Consider the following 21,605-nt stretch of genomic DNA (forward strand, 5'->3'; position numbering starts at 1 on the left):
TGCCGGTACTTAACCGCAATAATAATGAACGTGTACTTGAAAATAATAAAAAACAATAATTGCAATACAAATAAAAAACTTTTGTATCAACCATTTTTATAATTGAACGGCAAGGGTTTTGAGCTAATTGAGCTTACCGGTCGGTAAAATAGTGGCCTTTAACTAATCACTTGAACACGTAGGTTCAGCAATATTCGACAAGGACTATACATAGATGGGTGGCCACAATTTAGGCTAAAGTGTGACATTGTTTTTTTTTTTATCAAATTATATGTAGCATTCAGAAAATATTTTTATCTATTCTAATTTACTGACTACTTTTGTGTCTAGATGGTAGTGTGTACAGCTGCCGATAGCGAGGTGTCGAGTTCGATTCCCGAGTCGTAGGTTTGTTAATTTCATTTTTAAACACCTTATTTCTTCACCTATGGGTTTGTTTGTATATTAACGATTTTAAACTCTCGAGACTATTACACATGATATTATATATGAAAATTAATTAAATTCTTAATCGCGTTTAAGACCCGTTGCATTATAATATTATGTTTGTATGTATTCATGTTTTAGATAGTTCAGACTGACAGCTTCATATGTCATTTAAAACATGTCAATAACAACCAATAATATAACACAATACAAGAAACATCAAAACATCATTTGAAAACGGACACCCATCTAAAACCCGACCGCGGCACAGTACACAATACAATAAAACAAAATTAAAGTAGAGCTACTTTCTTTCCATACCCATAGGACCACACACGACGCAGCGATATTCGAATAATCCGAATACAAATTTAATTTTACCGTTCACAAAACCACTTTTGTTTGAAACGTCCATACATTATTTAGTTTGACAACCGCAAATGTAATTTTGTACTCCAACCAAAATGGCGTCTGTCGTTTTTTAAACGATTTTCGATCTTAGTAACTTAGAAATAAGGTTTAGATGTGTTTTAAAGATATTTTTGCGAGAGTAAGTGTAGCGAATTGGTTTCTTTTTATTTTTATACCACGATTTCGCAATTTCAAAGGTGTTTTAGATATAAAGGTACTAACTCGAAAATTATCTCTTTCAGTTCACATTTTGAACTAGCTTCTAGCTATGGTTGCGTTCGCTTGGCTAGATTTTCCTATATGATAACTAGCTGACACCGCAGACGTTGATCTGCCATATAAAAAAAATGGCACTTAGGGGTATGAAAAATAGATGTTAGCCGATTCTCAGACTTACTCAATATGCTCACCAAATTTCATGAGATTCGGTCAAGCCGTTTCGGAGGAGTATAGCAACGAAAACTGTGACGCGAGAATTTTATATATTAGATACAGTGGTATATTGATAATTATTTCTAATACACTAATATGTAACATAATATGTTGTTACCACGCAAGTGGTTGCAGGTTCGAACCCGAAGCAACACACCAATGACTTTTCCAAGTGATATGTGTATTAGAAATAATGATCACTTGTTCCAACGGTGAAGGAAAACATCGTGATGCAGGCGTGCCTGAGAGTTCTTTAGAACAGTTCTTGAAGGTATGCAAAGTCCAATTGGCTAGCGTGGTGGACTCAAGGCCTAACCCCTCCCTCATTACGGGAGAACCTTGCCCAGCAGTGGGACATAAATGGGTTAAATTAATTTATCCATATAGTGAGATGAAGTTGAGGCGCTCATAGCCAGTTGTGCTCACCGGTCGGTAAACGATCTGTGAGTTAAGCAACCGTTGGCGCGGTCATTCTATAGATGGGTGACCGCATTGTTGTATTTGAACTGGGCGTCTCCGTGCTTCGGAGGGCACGTAAAAGTCGGTCCCGGTTGTTGTCAATTAAGATAACAGTCGTTAAGCCACGTCAAAGGCCTTCGGGCTTGAACAACTTTGACACTAGGTTGACCACTAACCATACGATAGATAGATAGATAGATCCATATAGTTAATCGATACTGTAGTATAATGTTAGCGCATTGTAAAATGTTCAAGTTTAATTTTATTTTTAGTTTGACGGTGTTGCGGCTAATGACTTAGCCATTAACCCTTAGGCAAAGCCTGGAGGCGTTCGTAGTTTTTTAGCTCCCCTTTTTGAACTAACTAGCGTTGTAATTTTAATTTTATTTCTAGACTAGCGACCTTTCCCAGCTTTGCCTGGGTTAAACAGTAACTTAACTAAAACCTTAACAAAACAATAATATTCTTTCTCGAGTACTGTTCTATCGATTGGTGAAAACCGCATGAAAATTCGTTTAGTAAATTTTGAGTTTATCGTAAAAGACAGACAGACACGGAAGATGACATTTGTATGATATTTAGTGATACTGATTAGTGATAAGCTATTATAAATCCGTAAGTCTGTTTGTATATATACGCTTGCAGGTCTGAGCCGATTTTAATCAAATTCAGCATTGAGGTAGTCGAAGATTTCGGGGCAAACAAAGGCTAGAACCTATACGGCAATGTAGAATTTTAAGTGTTTTAAGAACGAGAAAGACTTATTAGGAAAACCTTTTTACATTAAAAACTTATACTTAATTTATAACTATACTTGTTAACCTAATATCAAATTAGCATAAAAAGTACAGCAATTCAAATACAACATGCGTCTGAAAACCTTTTTAACGCACCTAAGCAAACGAACCACTACCCACATTATAAGTTATCACGATAACTATCTCAACTAGGACTTAATACTTAATTTACCAAATAAGGTAAAACAAGAATAAAAATGACTAAAATACTATAAATTTTTATCACACTGAATACATATTGATACGGTACTTTAAACACTTGCAAACGATCATTAGCGCTAACTCGACCGCCATTTTCCATTTGACGTTTAAAACGGCGGGAAAAATGCAAACGTCATTTTGACAGTTACGTTTTTTTCTTCACATCTATGGTCGCGTTCCGTTTAGTTAATGCTCTGCGGACACATTAAGTCCTTTAAAAGGTATGCACTTGGATACTAAGGCGGGTTACTTATATACTTAAATGGTACGTTTTATTACTAGCTATTAAAATAATATTATTTTTTCGTTGGACTATTAAAGAAATATGTGCCAGCTGTTGATTTCTGTGTAATGGCTGAGTTATTATGATACGCTAATTAACACTGTTCGTCTCTTTTCCACTTAGCTAATTAGTGTTTGTAAGACAAAGATGGATGATGAAACATTAAGTACGACTTATTTATTTTTATATATTAGTGAACTTGTGTAGTTTTATTTTGATATAAAATATTCTTGGTAATTGTATAATTGTTTAGTAAATAGAACAAATTACCCGTTCGCCTTGGCATGAGAACTTATACAATTAATATATCGACTTATATAAAGAAAAACCAAGCGTATAACCGCGTGGATTATGTATAAAATATATGTACATTTTTATTATATCATCTTTTTTATTACAATCATGTAAGCAGTATATTTATATGAATTGAACCCACATTTCACGATTTAGAACGTTAGTTGGTACTCCCTTGATAAGGAAGGCTAACCTATTGCTATATACCGGGTATGTTAACAGAAAATAAACTAGCAGAAATAAGAATATAGCACTTTGCTCAAACCGGAAATCAAATCTTGTCCAAAAAATATTTCTACGGACGTAGTCGCTTTCTGAAACTAGGCTATTATATTATACTCCTTCTATCTTACTAATAAACATGTTGTAAGCTGTGATTAGTTAAACTACCGCTAAATGTACTCAGAAACTGGGCAAAAGACAGTTAGACTCCCACGTAACAACGTTTTAGCAACCAACTCACACCTGCAAATATCTAAATTAACAAAAAAATATCTTAATTAAAACATAAAACAAGAATCGTAGCATTTATAACATAATTTGATAGTTTATTGTGGTGTCATAAAAATATCTTGTCTATGCCTAATTGAATAATCTGTGTAATATACAAATTGTTTTATAACTCTTTAGACTATGGTCTTTGATTAGAAAATGGCGGACCAAATCACCATATTTTTTGAACTCGTAAAAAATATCTATATCTCTTTTATTTTAGACTAGCGGCCAGTCCTGGCTTCGTTCGATTTTACAAATAAACCTTTACAACTATTACACATAAACCTTCCTCTTGAATAACTCTATCTATAAGAAAATACCGCATCAAAATTCGTTGCGTAGTTTTAAAGATCTAAGCATACATACAGACATAGGGACAGACGCGGGAAGCGACTTTGCTTTATACTATGCAGTGAAAAAAAATCTAGAAGAATAATTGTAGTCTTACCTAGTAAATTAAGGGCTAGTTATAGGACCCATTAATCACAAATTATGGAATGGTATAAAGTATAAATTGTTGATTATATTGCTCTGAATAAACTAACCAAAAAGAAATGATGAAAACTCAAAGTTAAAAATATCCTGCTAAAATTACGAATTCGAAAGTTTGAGGTATGTATGTTTATTGCTATATCACGACAAAACTTCTGCCCGAATCTTAATGATTACACAGATTGTTTATAACCTTTATTAACACGTAGAATACTTTTTACCCCGCAAAATCTTTTCACGCTGCTGAAAAGCTAGTAATATTATAAATGCAAAACATTTGTAATACAGGTACATAACTCCGAAACTTTTATTTTGAAGTCACGGCCAACAGCTAGAATAACAATACATTATGCCATCGCTATGCAAAACCTTTTATACAACACATTCCTTCTAAAATGACAACACAAGACCAGCATTTTTACACGTGACACGGTGTACAAGAAATCATTCACCGTGACGATATATGCGTTAACATAGGGGTGAAACTCACCCCTCAGTAACAACAAAACTGTTGTTTGAGAATTTTAAACTATTGTTTACTAGTATATTTCATCCCTTAATTCAGCAGTTTATAATACATGGCGCGGTCATTCCATAGATGGGTGACCGCATAGTGATATTTGAACAGAGCGTCTCCGTGGTTCGGAGAGCACGTAAATAGTCGGTCCCGGTTGTTGTCAACTAAGGTAACAGTCGTTAAGCCACGTCAGAGGCCTTCGGGCGGCTTGAACAACTTTGACACTAGGTTGACCACTAACCATACGATAAGAAGAAGAAGCAGTTTATAAGGTTGATTTTAAAAAAGTGATCTAGTTTTGATACCGGGTCTTCAACTTTTTCTGAGATGCAGAGTTCCGTGAAAAGCGGTTTAGTGGTTTGTCCGTTAAAGCCAAACAAACAGACAAACAGAATTTTGCCCTTAATTCTGCTATTATTGACGGTTGAGTTTAAGAAATAAGTAGTTAATCTATATTAGATGCATGCCTGAGAGTTCTTTAGAACAGTTCTTGAAAGTATGCAAAGTCCCCAACCCGCAATCGGCCCGCGTGGTGGACTCAAGGGCTAACCCCTCCCTCATTACGGGAGAAGACCCTTGCCCAGCAGTGAGACATTAATAGGTAAAATTTATTTATATCTTACTTAATTTCTTTGGGCTAATTAAAACGAATCGTTCAGAAATACATAAATAATGTTGGTTTAAACAATACGACGTCGGTTTAAACAGTGGCCTGTAAATGTCAAAATGGTTTGTCTTTGGGCTAATTTATGAGATATATATTTTTAAAGATTTTTATTGCTTGTTTTGGCATCTGCATCGATTAGTCGGTTTAATTGTTTAGCAATTGGTTTTAACGAAGTAATGAAACGATGTTTTGTAAAAAAGATTTTTTAGAAGAAAAGATTTTTAGATTTTTCTGACTATGTACATCAAAATAATGGACTTTTCTTTTCGTATAAAAGCGCAAATAAAAAAATATTGTCCAGACAAAAATCTTCAGTTCGATTTTCCGAATTTTCTTACTTTTCATTTAAATAATTTCAGGGATTTTCCTACGAAAATGACTTATGGACGAACTTTTGCGTTGTGTTAGAAGAAAGTAATCGCTTCAAAAGCGTTTCGTCAGAATGATACCTCGATGGCCTGAGTTCAATTCCCAGGTCTAGTAAAATGGAAATGCTATTGTAACGGTGCCAGATATATGGCACTAATTTCACCCCCTATTACATAGGACTAACATTGTAATAGCAAAACGCTCATATACTTCATACACATCTCTACCTTCACCTTCGGGTATAATCCGTAATATTTTGTAAATATATTAAATAAACAATAAACGTAGTACAAACAGTGCAGTATCACGATTATCTTTATCATTCGAGATGAAACGATAAATCGTGCGCGTGCGCCAATACGTAATACAACGCCATCTAGCGACGAGCGATGAGAATTAATGAGAGTACCGTTATTCATTTAGGGGGTGTTTGAATCTATACTAATATTATAAAGCTGAAGAGTTTGTTGGTTTGAACGCGCTAATCTCAGGAACTACTGGCTCGCTTTGAAAAATTCTTTCAGTGTTAGATAGCCTATTTATTGAGGAAGGCTTTAGGCTATATAACATCACGGTACGACTAGAAGGAGCAAAGAACCAGTAAAAAATGTTACAAAAACGGGGAAAATTATGACCCGTTCTCTCTTATGTGACGCAAGCGAATTTGCGCGGGTTGCTAATTACTTATATTGAGAATGGTAAAATTAGTTAGGTAACGGGTTTTAGGTCGAGAGGTCTTAGGTTTGAGTCTAAGTTATAGGATGTGTTTTTGTTTCCTTTCCTCAGAGGCCTTTCGGGCAGCTTGAACAACTTTGATACCAGGTTTACCACTAACCATACGACAGAATAGAATAGTAGTTTTTTCAATAGAGTAACAAACATACATGCATGCACACAAACTTTCGTGTATTTAAATCTATACTAATATAATCTATACTTAATATTATAAAGCTGAAGAGTTTGTTTGTTTGTTTGAACGCGCTAATCTCGGGAACTACTGGTCCGATTTGAAAAATTCTCTCAGTGTTAGATAGCCCATTTATCGAGGAAGGCTATAGGTTATATATCATCACGCTAGAACCAATAGGAGCAGAGTACCAGTAAAAAATGTTACAAAAACGGGGAAAATTATGATTCTTTTATGTGACGCAAGCGAAGTTGCGCGGGAGAGCTAGTAATACATATATGTACTCGTAATAAAACTCCTCTGCTTACCCTTTAAACACTTATATACAATTGTTATATGTTATTTATTTATAAGACAGGTGTGTAAAGTAATTTATTATTCATATATTATAATATTTACTGCTTTTATTTAAAAACATTAATATTTTGTTATTGTGTTTAAAAACATGTCGCAGGTATTAAAAAATATATATTGCTGAAAGAAAATAGGATAAGTTTTCCTGAAAATAAAATAATTTGCAAAATAGCTAACCTGAAAATACTGTGTATTTGAACACACTTATTTATCTGGGAAAGTGCTGGACTGATAGTTAAAATTTGAGTTTATAGTATTCACTCTCCGTTCTTGTTATTTCCCTATTTCAGCGCTTCAGCAGTTTATATTGATAAGAACTATGTTTTAATTCCGGATCTAAATTTGCTTTATTCAAAAATTTATACATAGAGTAAAACCAAGCTACTATTTTCTTTTTTACATAGTCCTGATTCTTTAGATCCGCTACTAGTTTTTCATATTAACATGTTTATAAATAATTAACTGAGTCTATACGAAAGAAGCTTCTACAATTACTAATATAAAATCTAATTAATCATTACCAATCATTGATAGCCGAGTGGTATAAACATTCACCTCCTACGTAATTATGAGTTCAAAGCACAGTTCCTACTGACTAAGATTATGTGTATTAGAAATTATTATCACTTGTTCTAACGGTGAAGGAAAACATCGTGATGAGACCTTACATACTTAAGAGTGGTTCGAACTATTCTTGAAGTATAGTATTTGAGTATTTGTTCTGAGCCTGGATGTCAATGTATCTATATAAGTATGTATTTAGAAATATATATGTATGTTTATCAGTTATTTGGTTACCATAGTACAAGCTCTGCTTAGTTTAGAATCAAATGACCGTGTGTGAGTTGTGTTGTGTGTCCAATGATTTATTTATTTATTTTATTTATTTAGTATAGCAAAGTTAGCTGGCAAATTAGAAATTAGATACTTAAGAAACAATGGTTGGCGTCTTGTCAAGTAAATGAGGCGATAAATAATAAATATTATTGGACAACTCACACACGGTCATTTGATTCCAAACTAAGCAGAGCTTGTACTATGGTAACCAAATAACTGATAAATATACTTATATACTTCTAAATACATACTTTTATAGATAAATTAACAACCAGGATCCACAAATAATTGTTTCGAGTCTGGTTGTACTTTGTGTCCGTTGTTTGTATGTTTGTAAAAGTCCCCGCGACACAAGAGCAATTCTAAGTGCGGGAGTTGTCTTTCACTCAGATGTAAATGACGCTGAAATATATATATATTTAAATATATTAATGTTTCAGCGTTATTTTCATCCGAGTGCGGTCCTAACACGTTAACTATATATTAGTTCAATTTGTTTTTTTTTCAAAAATCTTCAATGTGCCCTAATTAAGTGTCACTGATACAAAATAAGTTAAAATGAATAAAGTCGAGACGTATTAATTACAAATTGCGTTTAATTACGACAATTGTTTAAACTATAAGGTGTATTTACCTATTATCGGCCATGGCAGTTGTATACATACTGATATTATAAATGCGAAAGTCTTTTGCGCTTTCACGGCTAAACTGTTGAAGCGATTTCGATAAAATTTTGCATTTAGATAGTTAGTTATTTCGATTTTCCGAGCTAGTGGTAGATTCAGTAATAATTGTAACGACCAACATAAGTGTCAATATTTAACCTAAATTAATAAATGATTTAATAATGTTTTTTTTTAAATATTTGCACTTCTGATTATCAAACAGTTAGAGAGAGAGAGAGAGAACAAACTCCTGGCTTTTTATTTTATTAACCAAATGGTTTTAGCAATACTTTTACCAAACCTGTAGCGCAATTCTCTACTGTCAGTACTGTCAAGTATCGAGAGTGTGACAATTAAAATGTACTGTCAAAATAGTTCTTACGGAGCCCGGTGGAGGCGGTGATCGGCTGCGTGTAAAATTTCTCGATAGCTAGTTAAGGCTTATGGCATGCTTATCCGATACTGCCTACTCCATGTTATTTTTTTTTTAACCTATAGCTGTCCCACTGCAGGGCAAGGGTCTCCTCGGGGGGGAGGAGTTAGGCCTTGAGTCCACCACGCTGGCCAAGTGCGGGTTAGAGACTTTGCATGCCCTCAATAAATGTATTAAACAAATTTGCAAGCATGCATTTTCATCACGATGTTTTCCATCATCGTTAGAGCAATTGATAATTATTTCTAATACACACATAACTTCGAAAAGTTATTGGAAACTTCAAGTTTCTTAATATCATTAGAAAATTGTTATCATCACAATTATCTTAATAACTGTGGCATAAACATGCATTACAGATCATATCGGCGATGTCTTGTAAAAAGATCAGGTGCTACTCGTAACCGGCGGTCCTGTATAACAACATGTATGTATGTGAATGAGGCAAGGGAAGTTTGTAAGGATCGTACCAAATGGCGTTCTTTGGTCTCTGCCTACCCTTGTGGGAAAAAGGCATGATATGATGTATGTATGTGCAAAATAGGATAGACTGAGAAATAGGAAGTTGATTTTTCTTTCCTTGTTTCGAAGAGCACGTGTCGCCGTCGGTCCAGCGCCTGACCTCTCACTGGTCGTGTGTACCGTCCCACCAGACTATGAGAGTGAAGGAATAGAGAGTGTACCTGTGTATTGTGCATTTATACTACAGATGCAAACTCTTGCATAACTGGCCGGTCACAATAAACTAATAACAAATTTTCATGTGATTTTTACCAAAAGAGCGACTCAGAAGGAATGTTTCAGTGTAATTATAAGCTGAAATGTAATAAAAAATTAAGAAACAAAAGCTTGGCTACAAAATTTAAAAAATTGTCTGTATTTGAACCAATTTCATTTGTTTTGTGGCCTTGGAAAGATTTCCCCGGAACAGTATTTATTTAAAACCCAAATTTCCTCAAAATGTATGAAGTAATTTTTGCGTTAAAGAGTAACAAACAGCCTTACTGACAAACTTTCGCATTTAAATTAAAACTGCGATTAAGTAAAAGACAGCGACAATGTTTAATAAATATAACACGTAAGAAATACCGGATGAAACAATACGCGTACTTCAATACACAGTCATACAAAGTCATACACATTCATACAACAATCATACAACAATTGTATACAGTCTACTACCATTTGTATGTTTGTAAAAAACTTGCAAATCTATACTAATATTATAAATCTATACTATCTATACTAATATTATAAAGCTGAAGAGTTTGTTTGTTTGTTTGTTTGAACGCGCTAATCTCAGGAACTACTGGTCCGATTTGAAAAATTCTTTCACTGTTAGATCTTTTAGTGTTAGATAGCCCATTTAGGCTATATATCATCACGCTACGACCATAAGGAACGGAGTAGTAACGAAAAATGTTACAAAAACGGGGAAAATTTCCGTTCTCTCTTACGTGACGCAAGCGAAGTTGCGCGGGTCAGCTAGTACAAAAATATTTGCAAAGACAATATTATCAAATCTATACTTATATACTTTTTTATTCTAGTAAAATTATAATGGCTGAAGTTTGTATGTTTGTTACCCGAGCACGACATACTATCGTTCTAATATTATAAATGCAAAAGTGTTACTCAATCGCGGATGCCCACTGCTGGACAAGGGTCTCCTCCCGTAATGAGGAGGGTGTTAGGCCTTGAGTCCACCACGCTGGCCAACTGCGGGTTGGGGACCTTGCATGCCCTTAATCATTTTATTTTGATAACAGCTTCTGCCTTTTTGCAAAGATCTCCTCCCGAATGTAGGAGGGGTTAGGCCATGAGTCCACCACGCTTGCCAAGTGCGGGTTAACATAGCCTTTAGAATTGCATTACATACTTAATTTTAGGCATGCAAGGTTTCATCACGATGTTTTCCTTCACCGTTGGAGCATGTGATAATAATTTTTTTTCTAATACACACATCAAATATTAAATATAAAAATAAGTATATATTTTTTTCTTATTTTCAAACTACTTTAAACAGTAATTTTCACCCTAAACAGTTCTCCAAGCTGTTCAAACAATAAATATAAAACAATATTAATTAATGCATCGAAATGATTAATTGATTAATGTTTTGCAAATATTTATACAACTAAGCACGTAATATCACGCCTGTTAATAAAAGTAGGTTAGCAGAAGTCTTTTAAAAAACACTTTTTATAAAGACAACTCCCGCAATAAGAATTGCTCTTGTGCCGCGGGGGCTTTTACAAACATACAAACAACGGACACAAAGTACAACCAGACCCGAATCAACTATTTGTGGATCGCACTAAAATTACTGGTTATAGCACTTACAGCGCCATCTATTAGAGGCTGAAAATGGGAATCTTAGAATTCTTAGATACTGTTCCAATAATTCATAAACAGTTATAATAAAAAAATATATTTAAAATAAAAATAAATTTTTCACCTGAATCGTATGTTCGAGAACGGTTTTAAATTAACTTTAAGCTAAATTTTAACAAAATCGGTTTAGCGCTTAGGTTTGAAATTGCTACAGACAGATAGGCGTGTCTATCTATACTAATAATTATAAATCAAAATCAAATCATTTATTCATTTAGGTCAAGTGCTGACACTTATGATAGTCAATGATACAGAGAGTGAATTTACCGCCAGTTCGGAAGATAGGGCCAATGAGAAGAGCTGCCAACAAACTCCTGGACACTCTTTTATAGCAATTATAAATCTAAGAAGTTTTTTTTCAATGCAATTATCTCAAGAACTACTGGTTCGAATTAAAATATATTTTTGTGTCTGATAGTCCATTTATTGAGGAAAGCTATAGGCTATATACCATCACGCTATAACTAATAGAAGTGGAGTAGCAATAAATAATGTTTTGAAAACTGGAATAGGTAGGTACTAAAGTTAACTTGGACAAAATTGCGGACAGTCGTTAGTCTTATAATATCTTTATATATATAATTCTTCTGTAAGTGTGTATGTCACTGAACTTCTCTTAAACGACTGGGCCGATTTTGATGAAATTTTTTGTGTGTGTTCAAGGGGATCTGAGAATGGTTTAGATTCACAATTTTGTCCGCTGGACAACGTTTTTTTAATTAATTTTTAATTTATTAGACAGGACAACGTCTGTCGGGTCCGCTAGTAATATTATATACCTTTGCGATAAGGATACCAATTGTACCTTTATACTAGAGGTCGCCCGCGACTTCTTCCGCGTGGAAACCCCTCCCGTGTAAATCCCGATCCCTCGGGAACTCCGGGATAAAAAGCCTATGTGTTGTTATCGGTCTTCAGCTACCTATATACCAAATTTCATCGTAATCAGTTCAGTAGTATTTGCGTGAAATAGTAACATTCATACATACTCACAAACTTTCGCATTCATAATATTAGTAATATTACATGGACAACTCACACACAGCCATTTGATTCCAAACTAAGCAGAGCTTAGTACTATGGTAACCAGACAACTGATAAACATACTTATATACTTCTAAATACATACTTATATAGATACATTAACAACCAGGCTCAGAACAAATACTCGTGCTCATCACACAAATATTAGTCCCGGGTGGGATTTGATCCCGGCGCTACGGTTATTGCGGCGAGGTGACCACTTTAACCACTGTGCCAAACGTGCAGTTATCAAGCTTTTTCCCATGAGTATAGGTAGAGAACATAAAATACCATTTACTTAGTACATTCTTAACATATTTATATTACTTCCCTATAAATACAAACCCGACGGTTGCGTATTTGTAAAATTTATAATAACTTTATGAAATACCTGTTTTTATATTACTAATATTGTAAATGCGAAAGTCTGTCTGTCTGTTACGCGTTTACAGTTAAAATGCTGCACCGCTTTTGATAAATGTAACATCAATATATCAACCTTATTTTTTGTTTAATCAACTTATCTTTATTATAATTATAAATACATTTGGTTGTTACGCTTCCAGAGGTAAATTTTACATTACATTTAAATTTCGATAAAATTGAACATGAATCTATAACCTTGCTAATTATTATAGACATCGGTTCAGTAGTATGTTATGACTTAGGATTTTAAACTATATAAAGACTTATGTCAAATAGATAGTGGTTAAAACCCCTAAGAAATAGGGGATGAAAATTTGAAAGCCAGCCGCGATCGTATAAGAAATATTTATTACGGGAATCGAACCCGAGGCATCTGAAGTATAAAGTGTAAAGGACTAAATAACTACTGATATTATATTAAATTTGTAAAAATATTAAGCTTAGACCCGCGATTGCGTTCGCGTAAAAAGATTTCCCAAGGTAAAAAATATACTATGTGTGATTATAAACTATTTTTATACCAAATAACTGTCGTCTTTGTGTAAACTAGTAACTAACATCTATATACATACTCACAAACATACAAACATACATAAAATCACGCCTTTTTCCCGTAGAGGTAATCAGAGACCAAAGAACGCCACTTGGTACGATCCTTACAAACTTCCCTTGCCTCATTCACATACATACATGTTGTCATACTAACAAACGTGTTTATTTATAATATAAGAAGGATATTTTTTACAATAAATTATCACCTTTTTTGGTTGAATCTAAGAAATACGTCTCTATTATATTTTGAAGCAATAAAATGTGATTTATTATCATAAATTATTCATTTATAAATACGCGGCAAAAAGAATTAGGTTTGCCATTTTTTTAATTCATATTTTATGATATTTTTTAGTCTGTGTTATGTTTTTAGTTATTTCAAATTGAGGTTTTATACGCAGTTAACTTATAAAAAGGTTTATTGAAGGAAATTCGAAATTTTAAAGCATTTTTTCATCGTTTGCGATGAAAATGCGAGAGTATTTCATATAAATTTGTATTTTGAAAGCTAAGTTGTATTGCCGACGTAAAAATTGTGTCATAAATTATTGAAATTTTGTAAAATATTATAGTTTAAAGCTTTTTGCAAGGTTCTGTTTTGACAAATTGCAATGCCGATATATCAGCGGCCGGCGTCCGTGTGTAAAATTGATTTACGACTTATTTTTAATACAAGCCGTAAAGATTCATACTTTAGCTTCAAATGTTATTATTTTACGTTTATTTATAAACAAATTCAACGATTATAAACAACGAATGACATTATTTTCAACGCATTTTTTTCATATCGGAAAAATGTCGAGAAAATTTCTTATTAGCGTTATTTAAAGGTAATAAATAATTAAACTTACGTTTCTACAACATCCCGCTGCAAATAGCACAATAATCCTTCATAATATAATACTTTTTACCAAAGTAACTCAACAAACAGTCCATACACTCACTGAACACACTGGCCACTAAAACGAACGCGCTCGTCCGAAAAAAAAACTATAACGCAAATGTCATTTTGCGCGGGAATAGCAAAAAATGCAGATTAAAAATAAATTTTGACAGCAAAAAGGATTTTTAGAAAAGAGGTTTTAACATTTGAGGCGCTAACTCTTTACGCGAATCGTGGTAGACTGGCGAATGCCTGACTCGCCCCCCCACTCGAGGCGGAGTCACACCAAGCCCACAATTGGGCGGGGCGCGAGTTTTTTTCCTATTTATACTCCTTGGTTTTATTATTTTCGTTCAGCAGTTTATTATATTGTAATGTCTGTTTGTTTGTTCGTTATTGTATTGGGTCCGTGATTTTTCTGTCTTAATTGAGTGACTTTTTTGTGTGAAGGAGCCATGTTGTATAATGCATCGTAGTATAATTAGTTTCGGGGCGTTTTTCTTGAGCTTTCGAAAATTTTTCGGCTTCGCCACTTCGAGGAAACGAATTGAATGTAGATTGTGATTGAATTTCAGCCGCGAGAGAGATAATGGCCGACTTTCGGTGATTAAGTTATTTTTACTTAATTATTTTATAAGTACGCGTTCTGTATGTTAGGTGCTAACGTTATATAAGTGTATTATAGTATTTCGAATATTATTAAATATTGTGTTTTATTTGGCTATAAAAAAAAATATCTATGAAAAACTAAAAAGGGAAATTTGCAAGTGGCGTTCTTTGGTCTCTGCCTACCTCTATAGGAAAAAGGCGTTATATTAAATTAAATTAAATTAAATAATCATTTATTTCAGGCAAATCACCCATATTTATGTGTGATTAATTTAAAAACAAGTTAAACTGCTTGTCAATTAAAAATCTTGAAAATAATTTATATCTCCTTAAAGTTTTAATTGCCATAGAATAAAATATTGTAACCATAGAGTCGTTTTGACATTATTTTTAAAAACACGTTTATTGCGCCATTTTTCAAGGAAATGTTATTAATTAATTCCTTTATATTAATGTTTTAATTATATAGATAAAGTAATTTTATGGATTGTAACAGGTTTAGTTAAAACAAGTAATATAATTTTGATATAAGATTTTATCTATTTCGATTACAAATTTTCTTACACCGTCGGTTTGCATCTATTATTAATAAACAAACATAATTAGCTACTCTTCGGCCATTACGAAAGAATTCTTATTGTAATCAAAATATTTTTTTTTTATTGAGAATTTTTTTTTATTTTAGTGAGGCATATTATTTTCTCTGAAATTGTTGTAATGCCTAAGTAATTTATTATTTAATAGTTAGCATACTGGCACGACTACGTATGGGTATAGCACGATTTTATCCCGTTGAATTCAATCCCGTGGGACTTTTGATCCCACATACAAACCATGTCCAGACATTTACAAACATATAAAAAAAATAATGATCTAATTTAGTTTAGGTAGATAGATAGATAGTGTTTTATATTATTAGTAAATAGTCCTCTGTAATAGTAGCTTTCTCAAAATTAAGAGAGACTGTAGGTATTATATATACTTATATTATTAATCTGAAAGTCTTTTACGCTTTCCCGGCTAATCGATTTTAATAGATTTTGCATAGAGCTACTTCAAGACATAGACTAGAGTTGACTGGACTTTCAAAAACCAATCTCTATAAAAAAAAAAGTAAAGCACATACGCAAGTTCTTTCTTTTAATATTGTTAAAAAGCAATTAAGTACATTTTTTAATACCCTTTGTTAACTTTGTATCTAAAAAATAGACTTAGCTGTAGACAATTCAATAATTGTAATAAAAAAATATCATTGGACAACTCACACACGGTCATTTGATTCCAAACTAGAGCTTGTACTATGGTAACCAAATAACTGATAAACATACTTATATACTTCTAAATACATACTTATATAGATAAAACTACCAGGCTCAGAACAGATACTCGTGCTCATCACACAAATATTGTCTTGTGCATAATGCATGAAGTGTTTAAGTGGAAGTCTCAGTAAAATGTTGTTGCATTATATTAGGTCGGGGAAAAAGTCTTTTCGCATTATAGTATGTATGAACTTGTAATAAAATCTCTTTGGCTTCAAGAATCACAAATGAGTACGTACACGGTTCATTAGGTTTCTTTCAGTGAGCTCGTGAGGTACCCAAATATCGAGCATTTTGTGTAGAGAAAAGATTTTATCACGAGTTCATACAAACTATAATGCGAAAATACTTTTTCCCCGACCTAATAAATATGTAAATTTCCGGAAGCAGCTCTAATTTCAGTATGTTTTCAAAATCACTAGATTAGGAGGAACAAGGAAGGAATTAGGACCTGATTCCACCACGCTACCCAAGTGAGACAACTTTGTATACCTTCAAGAACTGTTCTTAAGAACTCTCAGGCATGCAAGGTTGCATCACGATGTTTTCCTTCACCGTTGGCTGTATAATATTAATTTTATTAACATAAGTAAATATTAATTAAAACTGGTGCTAATTTATAACATAATTAGTAGATTATTTTAATTAAATTATGTAAATTAAATTAAAAATGTCAAGTTAAGTTGTTGAAAGGTGTTTTTGAATATGATTTTATACATAAATATATAGGTACATATTATTATATACATAATACCGATTATGTCCGAAGGTTTCGTTGACACGTTAGTCCCATGTTATATGAACTGTCATATACCGGACACGTTACCAAACTCCGAGCTAATATAAGAATACTCTTATATAAATAAGAAAAAACGGAGCAGCTATTTGTGCGATTCACAAATAATTAAGTTCTGGTTGTGCTTTGTGTCCGTTGTTTGTATGTTTGTCAAAGTCCCCGCGACACAAGAGCAATATTATTAGTGCCGGAATTGGCTTAAGAAATCTCTAAAGTATAATTCGTTAATAAATTATTTTATTTATTTTTATATAACATCACACTATAACTGATACGAGAGGATTTGAAAACGAAGGTCCGTAAAATACATACATTATTTTAAACACAAATATTTATACAAACCTTCAATCAATTATTTGTATGTTTGTTAACAAAGTTCATTGTCACTGCATTTCTTTTCACTAACAAATCGTTTATCTAAATGTTACCTTGGAGTGCAACATAATATTACACCCTCCACCCCCTACCCCCTGTTGAAAGGGGGTCAAATAAAAAGGGGCTTTAAGAAGGGACTTTTTTAATTAGTCACCTTTTTTAAGTGTTTTTAAGATGTGTGCTTCGTTCAGACTGGATTGTCACTTGACTGGAAACTCGACCATGGACAGTGTATTGCGAAATATTAAGCTATTTGAGGTAAAATGAGGGTCTGCGTTAATTCCTGTAAGAAATTAAATAGTAAATATGAGATGCGAAAACTTGGAGTGAATTAAGAAGAGTATGTTGTGATTGTTTAAAATATATGGGCTTTTTTTCGTTTGCACAGAAGAAATCAAAACCAATCTGTAGAAAATCTGAGATAAATTATTTTTTTATTGAGAGTTGTTGAGTTTGCTCTCCTGAATTTTCCACCATCAGAGACTTCAACCTTCACCGAAACAACTGCCTATACTTACTCACAAATATTTTTCAGGAATTGCTCGACACCTAGATAGAACGTAATTATAAAATAATAATGACGTAAAACGTTGCATCGTTCAATACACACATATTACAAGCTCAAGCAACTCTCTTAAAGTAACTTCTTCCCTTCAAAACGCATAAATCTTTCGCCTTTTACTCTCTTAAACTTGCTAGTAAGTTGCGAGCAAGCAACTCGCCTAGCTAGCACTATCAAGCAAGTAACTCGCCAAACTAAACGCAGCATCACAAAATTCACGACTACCCCCTAAAGAAGACTCAGTAGCAGTAAAACAAACATAATGATTCCACCTCGCGCATAGACTACAAACTCCTTTTTTTAATTAAAAAACTAACTTCCGACTCACTTTGGTACATCCGAGAATTAGAAACGGGAAACTTTTTTTTTCGTAAAATTTTAAAAGAAAATTGACTTTCTCGAGTTACCATTTTTAAATAAAATCTAATATATAAAATTCGTCGTCGTCGTCACAGTTTTCGTTGCCATACTCCTCCGAAACAGCTCGACTGATGTTGATGAAATTTTTTGAGCATATTGAGTAGGTCTGAGAATCGGCCGACATCTATTTTTCATGTCCCTAAGTGACCATTTTTTTTTATATAGCAAAACGACGTTTGCTGGGTCAGCTAGTATATAATATATCTGTCTTACTAATAATCGTGTTGTAAGCTGTGATTAGTTATACAGTGTACACTTACAATCAATGTTGTAACTGTATATGAGTGAAGACAAAACACTGTATCACTAATCACAGCTTACAACACGATTATTAGTAAGACAGAAAGCTTACAAAAACAAAGGATTTGAGGAAAAAAAATACACATTTTGATAGTTATATTATTGTAGAGTAATAATCAATTTTGCTGTAGTTTTGAGCCAATTATTTTTTTATTTTCTTCTAACAACTGCTCCTTTTGTTGTTCAATTATTTCCCAGCATAAGCAGAAGACCCGATCACACGAACATCCTGGAATGAAAAATTAAATATAAATTTTAATATTATGATGCAGACGTCTTGAAATATATATATTACCTAGTTATCAATTGTTAACAATAGGTTAGTGACCCGAGATGCACACAAAACATTTCGTTTTCAATATTACCTACAGAAGATTCAATAAAAAAATAGCAAAATAGTTATTATTAATGAATGCAAAATATTACTTTAATTGTTTATGGATAGAAATACTGGAAAAGTATTGGATATTATAAAATTTCGGTATTTTTTAGTCCATAAAAAGCTAGGTACGGGAATCTGTAAGTTTTTATTATGTCTACAACGAAAACCACTGTTTATAAAATAATTAATATGTTCGTGAGAATTACACCCAACAGTTTCTGAACAATTTTACTGACATTCTAAACATCTTAGAACAATGCGCCATCTTGGAAACTGTACATAATAATTAACCTATCACTCAAAACTTTTGCAACTAAACAAAATTGTAACAAAATTCGTGTCATTGTTCCCCAAATTAGACATTCTGTAACTACTTACAAGCTGTTGTCTATTATTTCCGAGTATTTCTCACAAATAAGTACCAGACAGGTGTAAATTTAATTATACGTTTGTTCAATAATTAGATTTCAGTACCGTATTCATTCATTTCGGTTTTTTGAATCGTAGAAACGCAACTAATAATTTGGAATACACAAGTAGCGAAGAAAACCAATGAAATGGTGTATTCTCAAGGCTTATTACGCCTCAAATTACTGCTTAGATTCTCATTACGGTGGTTTTTTGCCACAAAACGCCTATAATAAGTAACAATTAGTAATAATTGGTGCGCGTTGCCAAGTGGGTCTGAATGAGCGATGAATAACAACGAAAATAAAATAAAAACTAGTAATAAAGATCGTATATTGAACATAATGATACGTCCCAGTATTTATAATGTGCTTCAATGAAACGTTTCGCCGACTCGCTAAGATATGCATCGTTCGCAGGCAATTTCTTAGATAAAAATCTAGCTAGGAATAACTATTTGTACGTGTAATGCCATCTAGCGTTGAGTAGTATCATAAAATATGGTCACTGCCATCTAGTGTTAAGTAGAAGCTTTGTTTTCTTGGCTGTTATCGGTACAGCGACATCTAGTTGATTTAAATTTTACTATTATAGTAATGTACATCGAAACTTTCCTCCTAGTTACGAAGATACACATTAGATGTCGCTTATATATTTTTTATTTTTTTTCTTATTGCACAGAATTTAAAAAAAGAAATAATTAATATTCCATTGATTTTGGATTTTATAGTTACTTTTTCTACGCAATTATAGACTTGCTACCTACCTGCCTTCAATCATGACAACCATTGGCCTAAAATATTTATTATATAATTTTGCTTTTCCTGCCTAATGTCTAAAAGAAATAAATTGTTCATAATAGGTATAAGCTATAACTTTATTCATGTAGAAGAGATCTACGGTTTTTCAATATACTGTTCTCCTTTACATATTATGTGTATATAAACATGGAAAAGTCTATAACGTTGCTTTCCTTGACCATAATCCATAGTTTAACACCTAATAGCATATAACCTAGTCACGTGAGAATTAAGTACAATAACCATACTGTCCGTTTGTCTGTTTAACTTCTAGGTTTATCATTTAATCGTTCGAAACAATCGCTTGCATGTGTGCGTTGTGGAAATAGCCGGCATTTTATATCAACAAGCTAAGAATAGGATGCCATAGAGTAGAAATATAGATAAGACTGAGGGTAAAAATAATTTTATGGAAAATAAATTTCAGATATTGTATATGACCGTCTCGTTCCGGGCTGATATGAAGAAAGATGCTCATATTTGTTTAATGCGATGGTCTTTCGTTATCATCAGAATATAGCTATTTTATCTATTATTTTACTAGCAACACAAAAAATAGATGGATTTGAATTGAAAAGTGAAAAATGACATCACCGTTTGCTACTCTCAATACAAACAAGTAAATAAGATACTTGTCTTCGTCATCTCAATAGATTTATCAGTATCACGGTCAAAGATTGTCTACACATCCAGGCTCATTTGATAAAATCTGACTAATCCGACAGATTGCATGATTTTTGATAACCAATATTCACACGTCAATAACTGCACGTTTGGCGCAGTAGTTTAAGCGGTCACCTCGCCGCAGCAACCGTGGCGCCGCGTGTGGTGGGTTCGAATCCCACCCGGGACAAATCTTTGTGTGATGAGCACAAGTATTTGTTCTGAGCCTGGATGTTAATGTATCTATATAAGTATGTATTTAGAAGTATATAAGTATGTTTATCAGTTATTTGGTTACCATAGTACAAGCTCTGCTTAGTTTGGAATCAAATAACCGTGTGTGAGTTGTCCATTAATATTAATTAATAATATAATAATATTCGATAGATACCATTGACGTGAGTATGATTTTAATATTTTCTTCACAGGTTTGCACATGGCAAGTAACTAACTTATAGCTGAACTTACTTATCAGAAGTTGCTTGCATAGTCTTTTCATCGGAGAAGTCCATGAAACGTATAAGTCAAATTATATATTATAATTATTATTGAAATTATTCGAGGTTCTTTACCTAATAAGACTTAAACCGGGCTTATTATTAGACTTAAACAGTATCCGCAATCATACCCGCTGCGCCACGGAATCTTGAC

General features: G+C 33.1%; 1 protein-coding gene across 1 annotated transcript in view; it reads right to left on the minus strand.

Moving 5' to 3' along the window:
• The window catches only part of LOC142984566 (homeobox protein invected-like), a 69,049-nt gene extending 54,475 nt beyond the window's left edge, over nt 1-14,574 (minus strand). The window contains exon 1 of the mRNA XM_076132273.1: nt 14,286-14,574. The gene's annotated coding sequence lies outside the window, so the exon portion shown is untranslated. The remainder of the gene's footprint in view (nt 1-14,285) is intronic.
• Between the last annotated feature and the right edge of the window lie 7,031 nt (nt 14,575-21,605).

The sequence above is a fragment of the Anticarsia gemmatalis genome, chromosome 27, assembly GCF_050436995.1.
Source record: "Anticarsia gemmatalis isolate Benzon Research Colony breed Stoneville strain chromosome 27, ilAntGemm2 primary, whole genome shotgun sequence".
In the NCBI taxonomy this organism is placed as follows: domain Eukaryota; kingdom Metazoa; phylum Arthropoda; class Insecta; order Lepidoptera; family Erebidae; genus Anticarsia; species Anticarsia gemmatalis.